Source organism: Heloderma suspectum, chromosome 7 (genome assembly GCF_057233095.1).
Source record: "Heloderma suspectum isolate Gila_16-S chromosome 7, 16-S_ref, whole genome shotgun sequence".
Lineage (NCBI taxonomy): Eukaryota > Metazoa > Chordata > Lepidosauria > Squamata > Helodermatidae > Heloderma > Heloderma suspectum.
The window spans coordinates 107,013,481-107,039,838 of NC_139464.1; the positions used below are offsets into that span (position 1 = coordinate 107,013,481).

A 26,358-nucleotide genomic window follows, 5' to 3' on the forward strand; every position below is an offset into this window, starting at 1 on the left:
AAACTACAACTGTCAGGTTCTGAGGGTCAAACTACATGTCATGTGGGAATTCTTTTTATTTTACAAAAGGTAGTCAATGGTGGTGGTGGGGGCTGACTTCGATAGTGACTATGGGGCAGAGAGAGACAGATCTAATCCTTTCTGCCATGCTGTGACCCTGATCCAATTGCCCCCCTCTGCTGCTAATAACCCCTTGGGGGCAGGGGATATTAGCTAGGGATATGGCACAGGGGCATCCTTTGCTGCCATGCTGTGACCCTGATCCAATTGCCCCCCCTCTGCTGCTAATACCCCTTGGAGGTGGGGGATATTAGCCAGGGACATGGCACAGCGGCAAAGGATTAGACTCTTCACTTTCCTGTGCCACAGTCCCAGTCCATATTCTCTTCCCACAACTGCTTTTTGTGGGAAGAGACATAGGATCTCCTATGTCATGTGTAGTTTGGCCTTTACATGCAGGCTTAACTTCACTATAAATGAAAGGGCTGGTGAAAATAGGCTGGATTAACCATTATGTTATGCACTCTACTCAACAGAGCTAAATTTATACTGGAACTCCATCCATGCTCTAACTCTCTGGAAGTACAGTACTAACACTTTAAAAATAACTACAGCTTACTGGCCTTCACAGCTAGTAATGATTTATCTATGTTTTCTGCCGCAGTTTTGGATCACTTCAGACGTTACCCATTTCACACACAGAAAGCACATCTATGCATGGAAAAAACAGGTGTGAGTCATTTGGAGATTGTAATATTTATTGATTATGTGTGTGTTTAATTCATTGAGTATACACATTGGAAGCCAAGGATTTTAAATGCAATGTTTCATTTTCGGGGCAGTCGGTGCAAACCGCTGCTCCCCCGCCCCCCAAACAAGTGTGGTCTAACGGCATCCGGAAGCCCACGGGTTCCCCACCCTGAGCTATTGGAATGCACACTTAGATGATCATCAGAATGGGATGTGTGCTTAAATGCACATTGCAATGAGCAACAAGCACAAATAGTTCTAGATTCAAAGCTTCAGAGTGAGGACAACACAGCTTCATTCAGTCTCACAGATGTTATCATGCAGGCAGATCTGAATATCCCTGCGATACCATCATGTTTCCTACGTGATCCTTGACTGGCTGTGCCCATTTAGTGAGGGAGAATGAGGAAACCCTGTTAGAACGATATCACTGAAGTGGCAGCAGATGAGAACAATGGTTGCAACCTCCCCCCCCCCCCCCACAAATAGGTGTAAAGACTGCATCAAGAAGTGGAAGGCAGGGCTTTTGGAAAGTGCTTTCACAGCCCTCAAAAGCATCCCACAAAAGTTCAAGGGTGCAAATTCAGCACAGATCTACTTAAAAACATTCATACTCATAAAGGCTATTAACCAACAGCTCCCCAAATCATTACTGAAGAAGGAGGGGGGGGGGCGTTAGTTGCTGGCTTAATCAGAATTTAGAGAACCAAGTCTGTATCAAATTATTACCCACATACAAATAATTATCTGGCACATTCAGGGCTAATTTCACAGATTATATTCATGTGAAACTAGACATAGATATATTACGTATCTAACAGACTGTAATCCCTGCCTCCTCAGATCATCCTTCAGAACAAGACAGGCCTTGCCCCAGAGGATTAAAATCTCAACTTTGACAATGAGAAGACGGAGGGAGTGGCAGGTGAGGGTAGCAAGGGATAAATGTGAGCGAATGCACTTGCACTGTTTAGAGCAGCCATCCCCAACCTCCAGATGCTTTGGATGACAACTCTCAGCATTCCTGAGGATTGGACATGTTGGCTGGGCCGATGGGAGTTACAGTCCAGATATAGCCCCAGTTTCATTTGCCTGTCTGTGCATCTGCCCGCTGCTAGCTCCTCTCTTTCTTCAGAGGAAGATGCCCAGTAAAGTACTATTATTCTTTTTATTATTGCCGTCACTGCTGTTGCTACCCATGTTTTGGGGAAATATCGAAAATGTCTAGGGTATATAATAGGACATTAAGATCAAGTTATTTGCTGCTCAGAAGGAAAACCTTTAAAGAGCTCTGTTCAAACCATAATGGTTCACTTGGATTTGTTCAACCATCACTAAGATGATTGCTTTTCATAACATATCTAAACATGAAAAATGCACAATTTTATGCTTTACACTCATCAGATTAATGGTTTTGCTCTTTCTGCGCTTACAGAAAAATTCTAGAGACGATTGTTAGTGTTTCTGAAGCATATATTTGTCTTCATTTTTTAAGACTTTGCACAGACATAAATGAAAACCTGTGCTAATATGCATCCACATATTTTTTTCCTTCTCCCCTGTAATCTCATCAAATCTCAAAGGAATGTCCTAGCATTTCTGTTTAGAAACACACAAACCGTGAAATGGTTAAGAATAATTTTGCATACACAAGTTGGATCTTGGAAGGATTCCCATATGTTATTCATTATCTTTGTACACTGCCCATGCTCCAAGGAGCTCAAGGCTACAGTCCGATACCCATTTACCTGTGAGTAGCCCCACTGAATGCAATGGGACTTGCTTCTGACTAGACACTCATAGAATTACACCGAGTGTAATTGCACTGAGTGGCATGGCTGTTTTACACAATCCTCTGAGGTAGCTTGGTTTATAAGTCAGTGACTACAGCTGATCTGATCTGAATCTAATAACGATCAGCTGATTCGGGATCTGAATCTAAATTTCATAGAGTAGGCATATCATCCTAGTTGCACAACCTCACTGCTTCTCTAGTACACATGTATGAGAATGAAACCATTTGATCATCTATGCTGGGCAAATCGGTGAGCTAAACCGATCCAAGAATCCGGCATCCATTTTATGGGAACATTCTGGAGGAGGTTACATGGATGAGATGTTCCAGCAAAACATTTTCATGTGTATATGCATCCATGGAAAACATGCCATGGACCAAAGCATGGAAGAATATTTAGCTACCTTCTTTTTCTTTTTCCCCTCCCTGCATGAAATCCTGAATCTTTCATCTACCAAGTTGTGATAGCCAAAAGGGATGACTGACTGACTGACTGACTGACTAGATACTCTTTACAATGGCTCAGTAAAGTAGATCAGAATGATTGTATACATATTGCAGATGGGAGCTGAAGTCAAGAGAGAACCACTTGCTTAAGATCAACTATTGAGTACATGCTGAGAAAAGAGCTGGAGAGGGTTCAGAGGGGGGCAACAAAGATGATCAGGGGACTGGAAACAAAGCCCTATGAAGAGAGACTGAAAGAACTGGGCATGTTTAGCCTTGAGAAGACTGAGGGGAGATAGGATAGCACTCTTCCAGTACTTGAAAGGCTGTCACAGAGAGGAAGGCCAGGATCTCTTCTCGAACATCCCAGAATGCAGGACACGGAATCATGAGCTCAAGTTACAGGAAGCCAGATTCCGGCTGAACATAAGGAAAACCTTCCTGACTGTTAGAGCAATACGACAATGGAACCAATGACCTAGGGAGGTGGTGGGCTCTCCCACACTGGAGGCATTCAAGATGAGGCTGTACAGCTTTGACTAAGAGCCAGCTCTACATCAGGCTCTAAGCATGTCCCCAAATGTCAGCATATTGTTGTTCTGCCTTAACTGAAATTTTGCTGAAAAATCTAAACAACCATCTTTGTAAGAGTCAGAATATGCTACATTATATATTTCTACCCTGAAGGAGGAGATTGCCAGAAGACAGCAAATGTTATTTTCTACTGCAGATGCAGCTAATAAAGACCATGATGGCTTCTTATACATGCCAGCATGGTGTCGCACCACAAATGAATTTTGTAGCCCTTTGCCATGAAATCTCAGCACGCTCACAATTGTCATAACTTCAGCCTCCTGCTGCTTTTGCTTCATCAGATCTTTCTGTTAATGTGAAATGCATGAATCCTGCATTTTGCAGCTTTCACAGTTCTTGATTTTGGTGCCTTTAAAAAAAACCTGCAAAAGGTATATTAATCAAACTTTCTCCAGCTTGTCTTGCCTTGACAGCCAAAGAAACACTTCAAAGTTGTTCAGTTGTTGTTGTTGTTGTTGTTAATATACCACTTTTTTTTGGTTAAAAACCATAAGCAAAAAGACAATCCCCAATCTTTCCATCTTGATTGATGAGATTACATATTCCAACTTGTCTCTTTGCCTCAGAGTCGGCTGTACATAGTCCCCCCCTACCTCTACAGAAAGGAGAGTACCTATACAGTGAGGTCCCTTCTTTTAAAATATTGAACATAATGGGGACTGCAGGAAACTTTCTACAACACTTTCCTTTCTTCCCACTGGAGGCTGAGCTCAGATTCCCTGACTTTCTCCGGATCTGATCCCTAACAGTGAGGTTGCCAAACATTGCAATTTGGAATATGAATTTGGCATGCTTGTAAAACGCTCCTGTATTCCAGCCCAGGTCATCCGCTCTGATAGCTCTCCGTTGCCTCAAATTGTAATCTGAGCTGGAGAAGAACCCTTCCCCTTTCAACCACATGCACGCACGCACGCACTGTTACGCATTCCAGGGGCTCCTGTGGGTTAGCTGTTGTTTCGAACCTTGGCATTCCTGTAGAAATGGGGGCAGCAACAGCGGGCGGAGTTTCTGCGAAGCCCTCGCTTCTGCGTGTGCGGAATAAAGAACCGTTGTTTTTGAGGCCTGCTGATTCTTACAGTCATTCCTACTACCTACACGACACACACCCATCATGCTCTCCCTGGTTGCCTCGCCCAGCTGGAAGGTGCTGCAGAGGTGATGGAAGAGAAGGTGTCGGCTCCTGCTGCTTCGAAAGCTACCATAGCAGGGAGGCAGAAGGGAAAGGAGATCTCAGCGCGGTGGCAATTGACACTATAGGCAAAGCAACCACAGCAGCAGTTAGGAGCCGGAGGGAGGGAGGGAGGGAGTCCAATCCCACTGCACGTACAGTGATGTTATCAGGAGGAAGAAATGCAATGGGGCCCAAACTGGGCTCCTGGCAACTGTTATGTTCCGGTGGGGGTGGGGTGGAGAATAGCTCGCTTTGTTGACCCCAGTCCTGAATCTGAACCAAACTGGGATGTGTGTGTCTCTGTGTATGTGTGTGTGTTTGCTCATCGCTGATCTTGGGGACCCTGCACCACAAAGGAAACAGTTGGTGATGACCCACAGATATCTACGCGAGGCTTGTGGAGGCACCTCTATGCCGCTATTCCATCATTAAGATCGTCAGCACTACTCGATACCAAAGGATGCTTCTTTTCAAAGTTTCTTTCTTTTACATTTTTTCTTCCCATTTGTGAGAGAAAGAAAGAAGCTGTAACAGAGATCTGAGAGGCCTTGCAGCGGGATTGCTCTACACTCCTTGGGTTGCCTCTAACTCACAGAAGACCACTGATTCCCTTTTTTATTACCTGCTTTTAGAGATGATAACTCAAACACTGGAACCTCTTGCAAATCACTGATGCTTCCTATAAATTGGGAGCAGAGCCCCAGAAGGCTTAACAAGGGAAGAAGACAGATGCTGTACAATCATCACATCTCAGCGAGGGAGGGTGAGCAAGCCAACTTGTATGGGCTGACCAGGACAAAGAGATGGATATCAATGTATCAAGGCGCAAACCACCATTCAATTCAAGGGGGAAATGGTCGTAACGGAATAAGAACATTCTAAAATGTGGTGAGAATTGTTTTCTACATTCATTTTAATTGAACATTTATTTTATAAGGGGAAAAAAAGCATGGCCTTGACTCTGATAATCTTAAATATGATGACGGATTAGGAAGAACATCATTGCAGAATTAGTATGGATCTCATCTGATGAAAATCATTCTTATGCAGAGCCCAATACTGGCCTACTGCTCTCAACATGATGGCCATCTTCCATATTATTTTCTAATTTATAAATTATAACCAAACAGCAAAAATGCTTTATGAATTTTCAGCACTATTTCTAGCTCCAAGATCATTCATCCTTCTGTGGCAGAGTTAATGACAACCCTTGTGTTTCATGGCAAAACCAATCTGAACGTTGACGTTTCTTTAATAACGAGCTACAGAGGGAGTTGCTGCTTTTGAGGAGCAAAGAGCTAATCCAGAGCTATGGCAACATGTGACAGCAGCACAATGTATAAGGAATGTATAAAATAAAATAAATTACTATGATATATGCTGCTCATTACTATTATATTATGCCCAGTCCCATAGTAGTTCATGATAATGCAGATGGCGGCTTATTCCGAAGCAGCAAAACTCTTCCTGTAGGAAGCGAGGAGGATAAATCCATGTCCTCCTGTGAGCTACGCAGAATAGGTTTCCACACAGTGTCTGAAATACAGGCTGCATATGCATTGTCCAGCACTTGAAAACTGAAGCATCAAAAGCGTGTCTTGCAAAGACAGAATTTTGGTATCACCTCATATCACAATGTCGGTTCACCACTGAGCTGCCCGTTATAACATGCTAAGTAATAAAACTACATATACATATGTTTAATTCTTTTATTACATCTATATCCCACTTGCTTCCATGATGGAATTCAAAGTGGCATACACCTTGTACCCAGGCAAGTTGGGTCTCTCATCCAGGTACTGACCAGATCCATCCATCCATCCAGTCTCCCATCCAGGTCTTCCCTCCATTAGAGCTCGTATCCACTGTGCCTTGATTGATTGGAGAATTTTAAAAGAATCCTTTGTCCGGGTTTTGCCTAAATTATGCTATGAACAGCTGTTAAACTGTAAATTCTAGAGCTCAAGATATTATAATTTACTGCAAACCTATTTCACCTCAGTTGATGTATTTTATACTCTGAACTCGAGAGGCTTCATGAATGTACTGTAGTCACAGTGTTTTTCTGGAGAGACAGGCTATTAATAATTCAAAATTTCAAAATGGTACAGGCTCTACAAATATGACCAGCAAAGCTGACTTTCCCAAAACTTAGGCAAGCTTTCATGTCTCTTTGTTTTCAAACTATGCCAACAGCTATGATTGATTTCAGAGATTCTCACATTCTTCTGGCTCAATATTTATGTATTTGTGATGTTCCAGAGATTGAAGATCTGCCACATTATTTGCTGTCCTGCCCTTTATATTCTGAACCAAGGTCTAAATTTCTGGGTTTTATTTTGTCTTACCTGTACTGTAACACAAAAAGCTTTCTGGAAGGGGCCAATTCCTACTTTGTTTTTTGGTTTGTACTTTGGTACATGATACCTGAGTCAGATCTGCTTCCTCACATTGAGTATCCTTGCAAAACACTATTTCCAGTCTATCCTCTGGTAGACCACTAATTTTGAGTGTTGTCACCCAGTTTCTCAAATTAATGCACTGGCATGTTCAACGTAATTAAAAAAGCAACTTCCATATTAATAATGTCTTTTTCTTCTTCAAATGAGCTCTGTCTAGGGATGAAGAAATCCTGCAAGAATATATTTTATGGAGTCCAGAAGAAAAGCTGCAAAACCTGTATCCCAAGTTGCTGCATAGTTAGAAATTATAATGAGTTTTAGATTAGTTTTCATTAACATAATTAAGTTATAATCAGTCATAAGAGGTGTTCATAAATAACTTAATATAAGTAACATTAATATATTAATAAATTAACTTTATATTATATACACTGAATAACAGAGGAGTAGATCGTGCACAATTTATTAGCCGCAATCCTGCAGAGTAAAGCGCCTTTCAGCCCATTGGTTTCAGAGATAGTCATTACATTTAATGACTAAACATAATTATTAACACAGCCAATAAGCAGCTGCCATTTTGAGAACACTGCTGTTTTAAACATTGGTGTTCTAGTCAGTTAAAGGAAACCTATCAGTTGATTGACAAAAACAGAAATTGCATGTATGTCTGTGTCTGGACAATCACATCTATGCATAATAAGCTGAGATGTGATTGAGCCCTTTCCCTCCTGCTTTCATGCAAGTGGGCAAACAAACTGGAAAGCATTCCATTAACTATAGTTTTCTGTTTCATCTAAGCTGTGAAACTATGCTTGAATAGTTTTGGAACAAGCCAGGATTTTAAGTTAGGGTTTAATATCCTGGCTTGTTCCAAAGTTGTTCTCCATAGTTTCCTGGTTCAGATGAAACAGAAAACTATAGCTAATGGAAGACTTCCTGTTTGTTAGTGTGCTCATGTCAAGGGAGGAGCTAAAGGTCTGCATCCATGGCCAGATGTCTTATTCATACCTTGGCTTATTAAACTGAGCTATGATTGTCCGAATATAGCCTATAATTCTCTGCAGTTCTTTTCATTTTGTTAAAGTTAACATTTTATTTAAAATAACCTTGTTCCATTTTTATTGTTGTTTTAACTGTACCGTTCCTCCTAGAATGGTCCTCTTTTTTCTCCTTTTTACCAGTCTCTCTTATTCTAGTATTTCCTGTCAACGATTTTAACAATCTTGGCTTGAAGTCCTGTCATTCTTCCTCAACTATTTTTTCTGCTCAGACAGCTCTTCATATTTCCTTCTCTTTCGTACTGGTATGCCACATCGAATACTTTCAGTTTTTAGTTTCTGTCTGTTTGTTCTGCCACAAATGCTTTTGTTGGATGAAGGGCTATAGCCTCTTTCCAAAAATTATCGGAGCCAACATGTTTTTAAGAACAGATATAGCAATAATATGCAATGATAATGGTCTGTGAGACAATTAATCTTTCGAGTCAGCAACTTGTGGAAATTAGTTTAGATTATTCTGCTTTTGAGGTATATGCAGATAATTCATGCCCAGTCTAGGCCACAGTCCTGTGACCATGGAGGCTCCATATGGGCCTCTTGTATAACCCTCCTCTACCCTGCCCTTTCTGTGTCTAGTTCGCTTATGCTGTCTTGGACTCATTGCAATGTGGTAGGCCATTCACCTGAAACTAAGAGCTTCCCATGCTTTCTGTAACATTTCCACCTGATTCCTTCCCCAGACCTGGACGATAGGCTACCCACACAGCAGAGCTTTCCAAAGGACTTGCCAGATCAGAGCCTACTGTCTAAGGCAGCCTTCCCCAACTTGGTGCACTCCAGATGTTTTAGACTACAATTCCCCTTGCTCCTGACCATTGGCCATGCTGTCCAAGGCTGATGGGAGTTGTAGTTCAAAACATCTGGAGGGAACCAGGGTAAGGAAGGCTGGGTGAAGGCAAGCTTGTACATCTTGTGATCCGCCAAGACAGTCTTGTATTTTGTTCTGTCAAGATCTCCCCTGCTCCCACTTTTGTGGTCCAGAGCAGGTGTCAAGGGCTCCTTGGAGGCCTCTCTCAGTCTAATCCAGTAGCCAAGTCCAGACACAGACAAATGGATTATTTTCAAAGCTTTATTCCTCTTTTACAACTTAACAACTCTACTGTTAGCAACTAGATATGAGCAGCAGAGTACCTATGCCCTAAGTTGGAACAGTTGGTCCCCGTTTGAAAGGGAATCACTGGCAGACCCCTGAACCTAAGGGCTAGGGAGAGTCCCTCCCCTTTTCCCTTGGATCCTCTGGGTGCAGCCGTTGTTTGCGCGCCAACCGGGCACTACGCCTCCTTTCCGCACCCTTCATTTGTCACCGCTCTCTGCGTCGGCATCATGCGTTCAGCAAGTCTTCTACCCATGCTCTCTCACTCCCGGGACTGCTATCTATGGCAGGAATGCCGGTGGGAGGAATCTCCATCAGCTGTTGGCCCTGGGAAAGAGGAGCGCGCTCCTCTCCCAGGAGCGACTCCTCTTCCTCAGAATCAGAACTACTCTGGGATTCTATGGGCTCAGTGTCCACCCTGACAGCAGGCAACGAAACCAGGTGCTTTCTTGAGCTCCTGGTGAGCTACCATACATGAATGGCGGGCTCCATTTGGCTTGGTTGGTCACATGTTGTGTAGATCTGAGAGAGAGAGACAGAGAGAGAGAGAGAGAGAGAGTTGCCCTGGGATCAGAGAGCACAAGGGAAGCACACTGGCTTCTGCCATCAGCCAGGGGACCTAGGACCACTGTGAGGTTGCCACTCCTTCTTCCCAGGAATGACATCAAGCCAAGGAGTAGACCAGCCTGGTCCTTCTATCTGCTAGAGAAGGAGCAGCTGCAGGCAGCTCACGTCCCCCTCCCTGCCAGGAAGAACACTCGGCTTCAACCTACTGTTACTTGCATGGGTGTCCGTGGGGGCGGGGGGGGGGCAAAGCCGCACAGTGATGTGTGACTGTAATTCGTACACAAGCATGCGCTGCTACAACACACCTGTGCATTCTCCTTGTGTGTCTGCACATGCTTTGTTGTTTACAGTCATATTCCATGACATTTAGAAGCCTACATGAGTGGCAGAAAATCCTGGGAATTTGACAGCACTAATACAGAAGAATGTTCTAGTCAAGCTTCACAGAAGAGGCAACATGAACTCCAAATAAAAATTATTTAGACTGAGGGTCTACCCAAAACAATTTAAGAACAAGAGGGGAGGGGGGAAACAGATGCACAAACACAAAACAATAGTCTTAAGAATGCCATATTGAATATTTTATGGCATCACTGTCCTTATAGCATTGACAACTTCACATGAGTTGCCCTAGAATGATTTTCTTCATCTTGGAAGCATTTGTGAACACACTCACAGTGGGAGAAGAAGTGGGTATGCTTGATCAAGGTTTAGGTTTCTATAGGAGCCTAGACTACTCACTTTACTTTTCACATTGTTATCAGCCACTGTTTACACCAATATAATACAACATTTGCATGGCTTGAGTTTTGAAGTGCAGGAATGTTCTTTTGGAATTGCATATTTTCCCTAGAACCGCACATTTTGTGTGTGGTTGCACATTTTTCCAAAATCCACAGTTAGGCAATACCTTTATTAGGACCAATTGAAATTCCACAAAAATTGTGCAAGGTTTCGAGTTCTCCAGAACTCTTCATCAGGCTCGGTGGTACAAAAAGCAGGGAATGGGAGAAATGGAGATTTGCAGGCTCAATGAATTAGTCAGTGGTAGGAATGGAACCCAAGGAAGATTGTCTACCACCTGAAGAGAGACTGAGAGTTCCATCCCCTCAAACCACTATTTTGTGGGTGCTATTGCTACACAATTGCTTGTCAGAAAACCTTGCCAATCCACTGCAAATTGCCTAAAGATCTACCAGTACATCCAGATCTATCTTCGGTCCACTCCTGTTCTGGATAACTTGAAAGGTTGCACAATTTTTTGAATTTTGGTTGGATGTAATAAAAGTATTGAACTGTGGATTTTGGGTATGGCTGCATATTTAAAAAAAGGGCCTGATGCCATCGAAGAACAGGTCCACCATTTCTGGTGGATCCAGTGCCTAAGCAGTAACAAGGCCTGGGCACCTGGACTGCCAAGATAGGTAGACCTGCTCTTTGAGACATTGGTAAAGCAGACCGTTCTCTGTTGTTTCTCAATTGATAGACCTGGTGTCCAGATGTATTTCCACCAACAGCTGAAATACTCAAATTTTTCCCTGGCTCCCTTCACCTCTGTAATGGCTCTTGGGCCAAAGGCCATTACAAGCATAATTGCCATGGTTAATAAAACCATGGTGGGAGGGTGTATGACTTGTTCAAGTTGCAGAACACTCCTAACATCTGCTCTGCAGGCAACACACATTAGATTCAGGCACTTTACTACAATACAGGAGAAAACACCAGCTTCTAACACTAACCCTGTCTCATCTCCAAGCCTTGCACTAAAAGAGAGAGGGAGAGGCTCCATCCCAGGCCTCCTGCAAGAACGAAAACTTGCATACTCTTAAAGTTTACACACACACATACATACATCCCAACAACGACCTCTAGACCTTGATATATTGCATTGCTGTTACAATCAACTTCAGACCCCCCCTGCATTTCCCTAAAACAACCAACACACCAGGGCCAGATCTACATGGGGCTTTTACGCCAGTTCTACTATGCCCCAGAACTGATAGAGTCAGACGACGCATGCCCTTCTCTGTCGCCAGCGTGGTGTTTCTAGCTCTAAAATCTGGTGTTTCTGAAACTGCTTTTCTGATGGATTATCCTGTTCCAGCGCTTTCATGGTGCTTTCAGGGTCTGTGTGAGCTGAACTACCTTCGCTGCAGTCTGCTGGAGCAACGCTGATTGGAGGAAGGGAAAGTGGCAGGGGGTGGGCATGGGGAGAGCAGAGTCAGGTTCACTTGGAAGTAACTGTCAGGGTGGAAACTGAGCCGATAGAACCCCAGAGCAGTTCTGATTTTGAGGAGGAACAGCAATCCATTGGAGAGGAGCGCGCTCATCTCTCACAGGCACAGCAGCTGGCAGAGATTCCTCCTGCCAGCATTCCTGGGATAGATAGTGACCCTGGCAGTGAGAGAGCACTGGAGGGGGACTTGCTGGATGCTCAATGCTGACGCCGGGAGTGACAACAGCTGGAGGGCGTGGAAAGGAGGCGTAGCGCTCGTTTGGCGCGCAAACAATGGTCGCGTCCTGAGGACCCAAGGGAAAGAGGGAGGAACTCTCCCTAGCCCTAAGTTCAGGGTCTTCCCATGATTCTCCTTCAAACAGGGACCAACTGCCTAACCTGGAGCATAGGCTACTCTGCTATCTTTCCCCAGTGCTGTTCCTTGCTTAGTCGCTGGTGATTAGCATCTGAGTCATTAAGTTGTAAAAGGATTAAAGCCTTGAAAAGAATCCTTTTGTCTGTGTCTTGAGTTAGCTATTGGAGTAGACTGAAAGAGGCCGCCAGGGCGCTTCTGATAGTAACTTCAAATTGCACTTTGCTGAGTACAGGAGCGGAGGGATTGGGAGAATTCCTCTGCCTATTGTTATAATATTCATTGAGCATGGGAGTGGGGAGTGATGTAGAGCAAGTCTCAAGCTCGCCATTTTAAAACTACGCATCCCTACATGGAAGTAACTTGTTGTCTTTTGCAGTTCACTGCCCACGGGGGGGTGGGGGTAGGAGGGAGGGGAAGAATGGCAGAGAGCAAGCCTCAAACAGTGGAAGAGGGAAGGAATGGAAAGAGTTAACCTTTAGCTTCTCCAGGGGGGTCGGGTGGGTGGGTTGGAAATATGTCTGTATCTGCACACCTTCAAATATGAATGGGGTTAGTTCTCTCCTTTCTCCCTTTGCCTCAAGGAACAATGAGCTGGAATGGATAACAAGGTTTACTCAGAAGTAAATCACATTTTTTTAGTGAGGCTTACTCCTGAGAAAGTCAGCAGGTTTCTTTTGGGTTCCCTTTGTACAATTAAAACAAAAAACTCCAAGTAGCACCATCATTTTACATACATTCCTGCAATGCCCTTCTTCTCCCCCCACTCCTGATTCCAGGTATGCATATTTTGGCCTCCAAATGACCCCTAATCCCACCAGGACCATTATCATCATCATCACTGCTGCTGCTCAGTCATTCACAATATTGCTTGTGAATATATTGTAAATATATATATATATATATATCATGATATATGACAGAAGAGCGTTGTTGCGCACTTAAGGGGCTGCCACTGCTGCCACCACTGGAGGGAGAAAGAGGGGTGGGAGGGAGGCTGTTTGCATGTCTACTCAGAAGTAACTCCTCCACTGTACACAAGCAAGGGAGGGGAGCGGAGGGCTAAAAAATGGAGATGCAATGGTACGCAAAGCTTTATTGATTTTGAGCTGACGGTTCAAATGTGTGCGTATACAGGATCGTCCCCAACCCCCCCCCCCATTCTTGTCTACTTCACTTGACTGAGCTCGGAAAGGAGAACAGGGGCGAAAGTAACGCAGTGCCTCCTGTTGGCTTAACAAAGCCCAGGAGTGAGGAGAGCAGGGGGTGGGGAAAGCCTGTCTGTCCACAGGTCCACAGCAATTTAATTAAAGTACTTTAATTCACCCCAACTTCCATTGAGAGTGGGGGCACGTGAGGGGAGGTGTTCGCTAAACGTGCCTACTCAGAAGTAAGTCATGCATGTCCATTGCACTTGACTGAGCAGGGAAAGGAGAGCAGGAGGGGGAAGCAAACCTCCACTCAGTTGCTGACCTGCACATACACACTTCATGATGTTGCTCTACTCCAACCCCAAACTAATGCGGCTTCAGGTGCCCTTTGCACAGTGCCAGCATTTTTTTTTAAAAGGTATGCATCACTTTACCATGTGCCACTGGAGAAGCAACCCCAAAATGATGAAACTCCGTATTAAACCGAAAACAGATCATGAAGCGTCTTCACGTGGATGAAGCCCAGGAGACTGGATAACAATCCTGGAATACACTGCAGAATTGTCATACACTACTGTAACCCCAACCCCCAGGGAAGACCCCTCTCTAGCAAAGCCCCCCTCCCCGCCCTGTAAAATGGAAATGACGGGAGTAACGACACTGGGCTACCTTGCAGGGCTGGCATAACCCACACTTTGTCAACTGCAGCCCTAACTCCTGTAATGTAGGTATGATAATGATGAACCTTATCCGTATGCTTTCTCAGGATAATTTTTAAAAAATGGTTACAAACTCAGGAATGTTTTTTAATAAGACCTGAGTTAGAAAGAACATGAACTCCCATCTTTGGTCCTACCTTTTTCTTTTTGGATAGACACCCTACTGATCAATGTGAGCTACACTAAAATCCTGGATTTCTGAACTGATTTTTTTGAGGCAGCAATCACTTCTCATCAGGGAAGGCCTCTCCCCATCAGGGAAAGCCTCTCCCCCTGCCCTGCCAAAGGCTTTAAAGTAAATCTGGAAGTTCCTTCCCCAGGCAGCGGGTGTGTCAAATGTTGCCATGACTTTGTTCATTGGCTAAAAACCCTGGAAGGTGGGAGCAGGCTATTTTTGCTTACAAAATGAATAGGCAGAATAGTGGCTGTGCATTTTGGATCACATTTCAGGTTTTATAAGGGTTAGGGACTTGCTTTTCGTTCTAAATGAAAGCTGGGAATCTGGGGATTACGGCAGTTGACCCCCTTGGATAAGTTGCCCCTTCCTGCAGATGCCCACAGTTGCCTGGGACTGCAGAAGCAGGGCGAAAGAGCTCTGGCCACATCCATTGGCCTAAAGAACAAGAGCCTCATTTACACAAGACCACCAGCAAGGGAAGATCACCCTGGCCTGAAAGTGCATATAATGGCTTGCTTACAGTATGCCACCTTGTTCTGGCCTTGAAAAAATGTTCTCCCTCCTCTCCCTTTTCCCTCCACTCCCCCTCCCTTGTGTGTCTTATATTTTTAGTTTGTAAGCCTGAGGGCTTTCGGAAACAAGAATTGTCTGAAAAGCAGGATAAAAATACAGTAAATAAAACAAAATCAGATAAAGGCTTCTCAGCCATGAGAAGAGGAACTCCCCTAGAGAAAAGTTAAAAAAAATCATTTTACAAAAAGTGGGGGGAAAACAGATAAATATATGTTGGTCTTATAATTTTCTTCTACAAAAACATTTTATGTAGTACCAGCCTGAAACTTCACTCTTTGTTATAGTTCCCATTTTCTCATCTTGCCCTTTCTTTCTTTATTCCCCACTGTTTAAACACCAGATATACAGAAAGACCGCTGCAAATACTTATACATACCATTAACATTTTACAAGTCCTGTATGTTTTTTTTCTCCTGCTAGCTATTGCCTATTTATTGAATTATGCATTTTCTTCCTTGAATAGTTGTTCACCCACAGGCAGAAGACGGCTGGAACCTTTTGGGTATCATATTTGAACTGAGGACTGCAGAACGATGTCATTAACTCCTATTTTGATCCATTTAATTAATCTCTTCCACACCATGTTGTTTTATTTATTTATTGCATTGATATCCTGCCTTTTTTCCTCTTGCAAGGAACCCAAGGAAGCTTTCATGGTTCCTCTCCTCTCCATTTTATCCGCACAACAACCCTGTGAGGTAAGTTAGGCAGTGACTGGCCCAAAATCACCCAGTGAGCTTCATGGCTGAGTAGGGGACTAGAACCTGGATTTCCCAGCTCCCAGTCCGACACTGTTGCCACTGTGCCACACTGGCTCCGATTTTTTAATTGTTCTTGATAGAAATGGGAGTATGGCAATTGGGAATGAAGGACTAATATGAATGGACATTCTTAGCTCAGTCAGTGTCACACAAGAAAATGACAATATTAACGTTTTCTTTTTATAGCACCCAGTGGTGGCTAGTGAGATGGTGCATTGGGAAGGAAGAGGCTATTTCCAAGCAACAATATCCTGTGACATACCACTGATTGTGTTATTTAAATAAACCCAAATTCTGACTTACAAAGGCAACAGTTACCTTTGTACAGACCGTTCATAGACACCTGGATACTCCATAAAATATTGGTTTCACCACATGCCTCAGGTGGAGCTCAGCTTCTCAAATACACTGCACCTTCTCCTTAATTCACACATTCCCAATTTCTATACGGTATCACAATGACAAAATGGAAATCCTAACAAGAGAAAGCAATGACTGCAACATGCCCAATGTATCACACCATTTCTGGGTCTTCAGAAGTAACTAGCACAGTATCAAGCCCATCTCAATCTGATGTTTATCTCAACTGAATGTATCTTTCCTTTGGAGAGCTGTGGCTTGTAAACCAACTTGAGCCCCATTCTTTTTGGTGGAGAGGAGGGGTACAAATCAAGCAAATAAATGAAATAATAAACAGTATCTGAGGGGCCATTGGATGCTGCAGATCTTCCCCTCTGAGGCTGAAGACAGTGGGTCCTCCCCCAAGCCCCTTCCAGCTGCCACGGAAAGCGCCCCGGCAGCTTCCTCTCTGCAGGAAGGGGAAAAGGAGATAGGGATGGGGGCCGTTGGGCAGGGAGGGGAGTGGCCATGGATACTCTGGATTCAACAGCCTCTGAGCTCCTGTCCCCATCCCTGTCAGGCAGGGAGGATTAGATGAGCTCAGAGGCTTGTCTAACTTAAAAACCAATTTCAAAGGATGGAGAGGCAAAAATAGCCTCTGCTGCTCCTCCCGCCCTGCCAGCAAGATCCCAGCAGGGCATTGGATATGTATCCTGCAGGACTGTGCCCTTAATGACTCACTGGGTCTGACTGTCCCTCTGTCAGTCCATTATGTTGATGAGCCGCTCTCCCTCTCAGTTAGCAAGGGCAGCTGCTTCACTACAACCCCCTACAATCATCTCTGCCTGTCTGAGGAAGAACTTATCTACAGTCAAAGCCTGTCTTACATCTAGCCGCTATTTGTGCAATGAATGTAACGGGTAGCCAGCCTTTTTGCCCGCTGTTCTGTTTCACAACTGAACTGGAAGAACCTGTGAAGGACTCTATGCTCCTCCTACATGAGGTAAATACATCTGGTACTCATCAAGAGCCTACCTACTGACCTGGTTCACATGTAACAACAACCCAGAGTATGGGTTGAATATGGGTCGTTGTTGAATCGTGGGCTGTTGTTGAAACATGGGCTATCGTTATGTGAGAACCCTGCACTCGGGTTTAAATATGGGTTGTTAACCACAAACAATCCAGAGTTCACAGCCCAACAACAAAACATGGGTTCTCTTCCTAGGTTGTTTGTGGTTAACAACCCATAGTTAAACCATAGTGCAGGGTTTGCATGTAATGACAAGCCACCTTTCAACAACAACCCACAATTCAATGACAACCCATACTCTGGGTTGTTGTTACATGTGAACCGAATCTCATGGGCAGGACATAACTGACTAATTGGCTTGCCTGTCTGCTGATACGGCAGACAGGGAATTCACTTATAAGTCTGAATATTCCCTTTCTCTGTGTTCTTTCATGTTGCATTTCTGCATGGTTAATCACCTTTTCTCAAACACTACTTTTATTCTCAAGCTTGAGATTTCTTCTTCTTTAGTCTATATTTTCTCCCTTTTCCAAAAATTGCTGGTGACATCCCCATGATCAAGCCCTACACTTGTGTTTTAGGTGCTTGCTCAGAGTCCAACATAACAGGAAATCCATTATAGCCAGCATGATAATGGGCTTCTCTACATGAGGCTTTTATTGTGCGCTCGTGATTGGTCATTCACGTTAGTTTGTGGGTCCTTTAAACAGCATCATCAATCTCCAGGGCCTCTCCCATGCTTTCGGACTATTATTGTGGCTTCTTTCTTAATGGGGAAAATGCATTATTTAATTTTAATGGTGCTCCAACAGCTTGTGTATTCCCACAATTCTGCTATACCACAGCTATACGACAGCACCATCTAGTGGCTGTATAATGAAATATATAGGACTTGCAGAGAAAGGAAATCCTCGAAAAAAAGCATGTGTCCTCGAAAGCATCCTAAAAAAAAAGCATGACTTCTGGTCGGAGCCAATGTCGCCCTAGCAGCATTCTGTGGAGCCTCCACAGGACGCTATCTCAAACAGCTTTTAAAAGGTTGAAAAACTTTTTCATCTTCCCCTGGAATCAAAAGGGGAGGCAAGAGCAGGATCTGGATGAAGTCTTGGAAGAATAGCACCCTTTGCGAAATGGCAGATGGGCTGCGCTCCAAGGCTAACCTGCCAGAGCTTGATCATCACTCAAAGTTGTTTTGAAAACTCCTGTCTAATTAGGAGAAAAAAGGGCTGACGTGCTCCAATGTAGTTTATGGATTAAGAAAAACCAACAACATTTGAGGACCCAGAAGATCTGTTTGAAGAGAAGGATGGTTACATCCATCCCGCCCCCCCATACCTCCTGTGGCAAAGGCTCCGAGAAGCGAAAATACAGAGGAGTTACTTGCTCTGATAAAAACTTTGTCCTTGCAATTTGCTGAACAGGCTAAGAGGCTGGATACAATTCAAAATTCCATCACCGCCCTGCAAGGGGCTGTGGACTTAGTTAACACTTCTTGGAAAAAAATGAAGGCAAAGGTTAATGAGCTACAAGATAGGATGGTAGCGAACGAGGCTGTGTCACAAGCTTTTAACAACAATTTTTTGGCCAGAATCTACCAACTTGAGGCTTTCACGCGCAAGGCAAATGTACGTATTATTGGTATTAAAGATCTACCTACTGATGTAAATTTGTCTACTTTTGTAGATAAGCTTCTGCATGAGATACTCCCTGTGTCATCTGATTATTTACTTGATATTGAGCAGGCATTCCATGTGCCAAATACCAAAGGGACTGGTTATACGATTATAGTCCAATTTGCAAGAATTGCCACAAAAATTATGTCCTGCATCTGGCAAGAGGGGGTGGAAATCTTGTTTGGGGATCAAAATGAGAAAAGGTCATGTTATTTCCGGATTACACTGAAGAAATTGCTGATAAAAGAAGGCAATTTACCAAGGCGAATAATCTGGCAAAACAAATGAACTTACGATATCATTAAAAATATCCTGCTACATTTTGCATTGTTTCTGAATCTATAAACATGTTTTGTTAACTGGCTATGTTTAGTCTGTAAGATCCAGTCTAGGCCAGAGATAATTGCTCATATATATTCGTCTTTTCCCTCTCATTTTTTTTTCTTTTTCCCTTTCCCTTTAAATCCTTTCTTTTTAAATGGATATGTTATATGGTACTTAAATTTACTGTTTGAGGGTGTATAGAAATGTGCACACTCATTTATATATCCAGCACAAAATATATTAGTGATTGTTGTAAGGCTGATTTTAAGCTTTATTATTATACAACAATATAAAAATTATTCGTGACTTGTTATTATTATTTATCCTTTCTAATTTCCTTTCTTTTTTATTATTATTACTATCATTATTATGAGACTGGTTACTAATATTTCAGGCTGGTTAAATTGTTAAGCTCTACTATTATATGTTAACTGAAGGGCAATATATGGTTATTGGAAATGAATTGTAGGCCTCCTTCCTTGCTTTAAGGCTGATGATATGATATTGAAATGTAAGGTTGATTATCTATGCTGTACTGAATTGTAATATTGCCAATGTTATAGGTATAACTTTTAAGTAGAATGTATTTGAACTTTGTGTGTAATGGAGTTTAAATTTAATCCTTTAAGTAACTTTTTAATATTTTTCATTTTTTTTCTTTCTTCCTTCTATTTTCTTTTTTTCATTTTTTCCTCTCCTTTTTGTTATTGCTGTGTCCTCATAAGAATACTGTATTGTTGGGAAACTGTAGATACTGATTAGGTTGTTGAGCACGCTCCGGGAGAGAGCGCAGGACAGGAAGGCCTGGAGTGCTATGGTCCATGGGGTCACGAAGAGTCGGACACGACTGAACGACTGAACAACAACAACAACTGTTTATTTCATTTATAAAGATAAAAATAGAATAAAAAGTATTTTCAAAAAAGAAAAGAAAAAAAGCATGTGTAAAGGAGCTGATCTTAATCCCACAAAGAGTGTGGAAGCAGAAGCCCCGGTAAAGCTGCAGGATAAAAGCCTGGTGTAGAGAAGCTCAATGTCACTGCAATGCTTCTGATAGTGACCTGAAATTGAAACACATGTAAATTGAAGGAACAGAAAAAGCAGTTCCTCGGGGACCATTTCCCACTGTATCAAATATATATCTTGGGATGGGCAAATATGTATCTTGGGATGGGATCTTGAAATAAACTACATTTCATTTTGTCTAAATTCCTCTCTGTGGTAGTCATTCAGGGTTTCACACCGTTGTCCTTTTCTTTCCAAACAAGAATGAATGGCAGACACTTACTTCACCGCTGAATCTCTGGATTTCTTGTGTACCCAGCCATTACACTTCATTAATGTCAATTTATTTTGTGAATGCATCTTGGAGCATGGAAAAATAGTTAAGAGTTTTTGGCAGTGTGATTTATACCAACTGACTGAATGTATACCTGTCTGAAAAACTGATCTTGCAAAATTGCACATTTCTCCACAACTCATTATTTGGTGACATCAGTCCTCGCTGCCTTTACAACAAACACACAGGGAGGCAATTAAAACTGGCTGTCCTGTCACTTCTCAGTTTTTGACTGCTTTAATTTGCACTGCATATTTGAATGTACCTTATCCACATTTATGAAGGAGAATATTGGGCAGTATCCAATGGGGCCATTCCGCCTCTGCTGGTTGTGTTGCACTCATGAGACCCACTGCTTGTACAATGGGGCTTGTATGCTTCTAAAAATAACCCCAGAAATGAGTGGAAATTGGATTGGGACAAGTCAACACAGCTCCCTTTCTGTGAGCTCCACTGACCTGCCCTGTTCCAGAAATGACTGTTTCTGCTCATTTCAGGTTATTTTTAGAACTGCAAAAGCCCATTGTGCAAGTGGTAGGTCACCCATGCATGGGCACAATAGGATACTACCCACTGATTATTTATTTATTGGTATCCTGTCCTTCTCCAAATACTTGAGGGCCTCTCTAAAAGTCTCCCATGTAGGCCCAGTTCAGACCTGCTTAGCTTCAGAGATGAAACTACATCTCTTTAAACAATTCTCACATAGCAGAGAGAGTTTATTCTAAGGTTGGAGTTCCTGCAATTGCAGTGATGCAGCTGCCACTGTCCTGGCAAACATGAGAAGCAGCAACACCAGATGCATTGGCAGCACCACCTTCAAACCCAGTGACAGAAAAGTCCTTACAGTGGGAGCAACATGGCATTTATTGATTTTAAATGCTTGTCTGCTGATTCTCGGCACAGGGCCATAAAACGGAACAAAATTATGTTTAAAAAGCAAAATGAATCCAAAAATAATTAAAGACAAAACCCTCCATAAACTGTCTGGTCAACCACAATTTGCTAAGAAAAGGAACTAGAGAACGCTGTTTCCCAAAACGTCTATGCCACATGAGAAATAAGAAACATCTTTATAAGCCACCTAGAATAGGTGTTGCTGTGCTGCCTGAGCTCCTCCTCCCCCGAGAGGAGGCCACCACGACTTTGGTGGCAAAAGTGAGATGGCTGAGTAGCACAGACAGACTCCCCTTTTGCATTTTAAAGCCATGCAAGAGTCCCAGCTTCTTCTGAGACTTCCACTCAGCCATGTAGAGCAAGAGGGGATGCTGGGTAGTCAAACCATGCGCCCATCTACTCTTTCTCATAATGTTGTTGCACATTTGGGATAACTTAGCCAAGAAATGTAAAGCACTTTTTGGAATGAAAAGAGCTACAGGAATTATAAAGTGTGGGGAAGTGCGACTATCCAGATGTTGTTGGGCTACAACTCCTGTCATCCTTGGCCAGTGCCCATGCTGGTTGGGGCTGCTTCAAGTTGGAGTTCATCAACTTCTGGAGGGCCACAGTTCCCCAGCTGTTATAAAGAAATGTGCATTGTCATTCTCACATGACATTTGAATGTATTTACATGCACATGATGGGCTTCCAAAGTTGTGTCTGTTTGTTATTTATTTATTTATTGCATTTCTATCCTGCCTTTTTTCCTCTTGCAAGGAACCCAAGGTGGCTTACATTATCCTCCTCCATTTTATCCTCACAACAACAGCCCTGTGAGGTAGGCTGGGCTGAGAGTCTGTGACTGGCCCAAAGTCACCCAGTGAGTTTCCATGGCCGAGTGGGGACTAGAAAACCCGGTTCTCCTGGCTCCCCGTCTTCAAAATATAACGTGAGAAGTGGCCCTGAATCCGTATGCAAAACGTCTTTATTTTATTGCAAGACTTCTTTAACGGCTGGATGAAAGGACATGGAGACCTGTAAAGAATCGATTTGTGGAACTTCATGGCCCGCCCCCAGCCTCAAAGGGCCAAGTCAAACAATGTTTTGGAGCATTTTGTGTGCAGTGGTAGTACACGGTTTCACACTGTGGATGTGTTCACAATTGTAGCAGCTGGTTTTGGAGCTGCTGAAATCATGGGCATTGCCCTGGAGTGAAATCGTATACCGTTGATGTACACATGTCCTACTTAGAGCAGACCCACTGAAATGCATGGGACGGAAGTTAGACTAACAGTGGAAACAACCCACTGGATACCACCAAATACATTTCTCCATTTAATCTCATACAGAGAAATAGAATTACACAGAGAAACCAGCAAATTTGAAAATGGCCCGAAGGCACATTTCTTCATCTACGAAGTAGCAGACTAATGCAGACACAGCAAGAGTATGGGACGAAAAATATTACCCCTTACAGGGACGTACAGATTTTGAAAAATCCATTCCATCTGCATTTCACAGATTGTCAGGTGCCTTTCATTCCGTCATCCGCTCATTGAGGGAATCAATTTTTTAAAAAATTTCTGAAATTTGCACAGTTTTTTTGAATTTGTGCAAATGTGCATTTGTGAAAATGCAGCCCCCTCAATATGCACAAATCCCCCCAAAACGCATATTTTCATGCTTTAGCCTATCAGGGAACACATTTTGGGCCAGATTTTTTTTTTTTTAAAAATTACTTACGTTTCTATGACTAAACTTGTGTAAAATTCTGGAACATAAAAAGACCCACCCACGAGTCCGTAGGATTTGTGCAACTTGGGAAAAGCCAGTCCACTCTGGAATCTGTGGGTCAGAGTCATATAGATTCCAACTAATTTGAATCCGTTGCAGATTTTTCCGACATCCCTGCCCCTGCCCCTTTCTGCTGCAACCGTTCCTTTAAATCTATTTCGTGTTAACAAGTCAATGCCTGAGGTTGTGCAGATTCCGTAAAGTTTATATTTTCTTGCAACGGGGAACACTGCATGGTGACGTTACCATATACCATGTGCTATGAATGAGCCCTCAACAGCATCACTCACCCATCCGTGCAGCTTACCCTCACATTTCTACTAGGGTTGTCTGTGTGGTACCTTGTTATCAACAGTCAACATTGCACAAACATGACTATGTTGCAGGAAAAGAAGAATGGAAATGATCAGATATAAACCAAAAATACAAAAAATAAAACAATGAGTGTATATTTTAACTTCTCCAGACACTCCATCAGAGAAGTCTGTGTAGCCATTTTTGGAAAGGACAATTATTGTGGACATACAGAACATACTGAAGTAGAACAGAAATGTATGAAAATATTTAACTGTGTTAATGGTGGTCGAAATACATATTTGGGTTTCTTCTCACATTATAAAAGCCAAGGGATTCATTTCTGAATTTTTTTTACCCCTGTATTTTCCAATATATAGTTCATTGTATAGGTAACAGACTTTTTAAAGATTGAGGTAGATTGAGTATAAACATCCCATTAAGTGATTTATCTGAAATCCCATATTTCTGGTCTAGCATCTAATGGAATAGATAATTTCCAATGGAAGCTCATGCTCTATCAATAAGGAAGTGCTGGTAGAGGAATTTAAAAGGACTCCAGGGCAGATAAAATAGTAATTACATGCGTGGATGCAATATTACTTACAAAGAAAGACATGACTCAGGTGAATAAATCGGCTTCTCTGACTGAACTGTGGTACTGCAGGAAGCTTTGCACTTCTATAGTCATCTTCTTTAGATGAGAAAATCAGGTTATCTATTCTAAACCACCCCTCACTAATTTGGTTCCCTCCAGATATTTTGGGCTTCAACTATCATCAGCCCCAGACAGCACAATGAATGGTTGGGGTGATTGGAGTTATGGTCCATAGCATCTGAAGGACATGAGGTTGTGGAAGGCTGCAAAACATTCCAGTGCTGATAGATAATCAATCATAGCAAGGCTCTCAGTTTAGCTGTGACCCCACCCTATAACGTACTTAGCATAATGGTTAATCCAGCCCTGGTATTAGATCAGTCAAATACTGTTTGATGAAAAGACTGAGGGGGGGACGGGGACTTATTTTTACTACACACACACACACACACTTGCAGGTAGAGAAAGGAAAATTGACCTTAGGTAAGTATGCTTACTTGGCAAGTAACACTGCAATGATTTGGCCTTTTAATCACTTGTGTACAGGGGTTAATGACAGCAAATGGAACTTTTCATTCATTCTGAACCATTTTCTCTCTCTCTCTCCCTCCCTCTCTCTCTCTCTCTATATTACTGATTTAAACTGAGAAAAACATACAAACAGTAACATATCCAGCAATCCAACATTTGATCAGAGGGATAGCATGTTCATTCTGTTACGATTAGTGAATTCCTTATTTAAAAACCTCTCTCTATATTTCTTTCAGTACAACATATCTTTTCATAAATTATCATGTGTTGTCAGAAACCTGTTTACTCTTAGGCTGCAACCCTATACACACTTACCTGGGACTAGGTCCCACAGAGCTCAATGGGGCTTACTTCTGAAGTGCATATATATGTGCAATCATATATATTCACATATATATTGTGTATATATATGATTGCACTGATAATCTTCAGTAGTTTCTGGGTTGCAGCCTTAGTAATGAAAGTTGATTTTGCCATTTGGAATGACACCATTTAAAAAATATGTGTGCATATATAAGAGTTGAGAACTGAGTTGGGAAGAAGCATTTAGTGTAATGAATGTGAATGTTTTAATCACAGTTCAGTGAAAATAGTTGTGCTTGAATTCCACTGAAATCAATGGGACTTGTGAATTTAATTATGCATTTTAGTTTTATATTTAAAGTAGGCAAATAAAGAGGTTAAGAAGTCTCCATTGGGATGGAAAGGAATTCTTTGTAAAGTGAATGTGAAGCTATTGTACATAATTCAGTTAAAGTGAATTGTGTTCATGTTCCATTGAAATAGATGGGGTTTAAGCATTTAATTGTGCACTTTCACTTAGCATCTAACTTTAGTTGCATTGATCTCAATGTCTTCATATTATCAGCTGATTCATTCAGGTGTTGCTGACACTGGATGTATAGATTCTGACGGAAAAAGCCAGAACTTGAACACATTCTGAATAAAATACCAATTCTTAATAAATACATTGCAATGCAATGTAATTTTCTTTAGTCAATTTCCACAGCTTGGCTTTGGCTAGTGAGCTGATCTCCCAAAGAATCATGTCTTTTTGGGTGTGCAAATGAATAATGGGGTAGAGAGTCTTTTGGCTCTATGCCTGTTTCTGCATGAATTCTAAGCTAGCCACATCTGAAAATTGTCAATGTCAGCTATTCAACAACTGGAAAATTTTGTTCTGAAAACTTTGAGGCTTAAAAATCCAACCAAGCAGAAAGTGTTTTATTTTGACCACTTAATTAAAGGATGGAAGTGAGTTTGCTTGCACACTAGTGTATTATTCTGCCAGCACCCTGTCAAGGTGCATTTCAAATGAACCGAAGAAACACAGGATATGGACATTATCCTTGTACTTTTAACTACAATGAACTATTACAATTTGTATGTTGCCCTGGTTTTCATGAAGGATTCATGCCTTTTGTTTCATAATAGAAAAACTCGATCAGCAGCATTGATAGGTTCCATTATTGATATTATTTTCTATAGGAAAGTTAAGACTGCAATCCTATGTATGGAACGCAATTCCCCTTGAGTTCAACGGAACTTACTCCCAAGGAAGTATGTATAGGATTGCAAACTTAAACACCTGCTTAACTCTGTCACGTAGAAACGAATGAGATTTTTTTAAAACCCTGCACAGGGGTGGGAAACTTGTGTCCCTCCAGATATTGGTCTCCAATTCCCATCAGCCCTAACCAGCAAAAC

The 26,358-nt window shown here is 42.4% G+C and overlaps 1 protein-coding gene across 3 annotated transcripts in view; it reads right to left on the bottom strand.

Moving 5' to 3' along the window:
* Positions 1-26,358, bottom strand: part of MAGI2 (membrane associated guanylate kinase, WW and PDZ domain containing 2) — a 977,993-nt gene that overhangs the window by 3,238 nt on the left and 948,397 nt on the right. The window lies entirely within an intron of this gene.